This window comes from Elephantulus edwardii, unplaced genomic scaffold (assembly GCF_000299155.1).
Source record: "Elephantulus edwardii isolate Elephantulus edwardi_28Jun2011 unplaced genomic scaffold, EleEdw1.0 scaffold00205, whole genome shotgun sequence".
Lineage (NCBI taxonomy): Eukaryota > Metazoa > Chordata > Mammalia > Macroscelidea > Macroscelididae > Elephantulus > Elephantulus edwardii.
In genome coordinates this window covers 3,931,539-3,932,164 of record NW_006399955.1, presented here as the reverse complement: position 1 = coordinate 3,932,164, position 626 = coordinate 3,931,539, and positions in this window count along the sequence as shown.

Here is a 626-nt window from a genome sequence, read left to right as displayed (position 1 = left end):
GGCCAAAAGCTATTGCTGTAAGTTTAGGGCCTGTGTCAGAAAAAGAAAGTCTTACTCATAAACAATGCCACCCAAAGACAATAAAGGAGATCAGAATTGCTTCCACTATGGAAAATTGGGCCACTTCAGTAGACAGTGTCACAGACAAGAGCCACAGATAGGCAAGGGAGTAGAGAGGAAGCTCCCACTCACTTGTTTTAAGTGTGGATCTAAAGGACACGGCCAAGGGCAGCCCTCATCAGGTCCTCATGGCTGACAGGACTGACAGGCCCCAGCTCCCAGATGAAAACAAAGGAGGACACTTCAACGATTTAGATCCTCCTAGAAGAGCTGTGGGTGAGCATTAACATTACTGATAAGTATATTCATTCTATCCTGGACACAAGAGCCTATTATTTGGTCCTAAAAGCCTTCTGAGGTTCCAACTCTTCTCACTATTTCATAGTTGTTGGAATTGACGGAAAACCTCATAAGCAGTTTGCTACTTCACCTCTGCCTTGCATGTGGATATCCGAGCTGTAAAATAACCCAGTGGTAGATGGAAGGAATATACTGAGTCGTTGTATAGAAAGGAATTGGCAGATACAGAAGAATTTAATGAAATAACATTTGAGCAAGAGCCTATG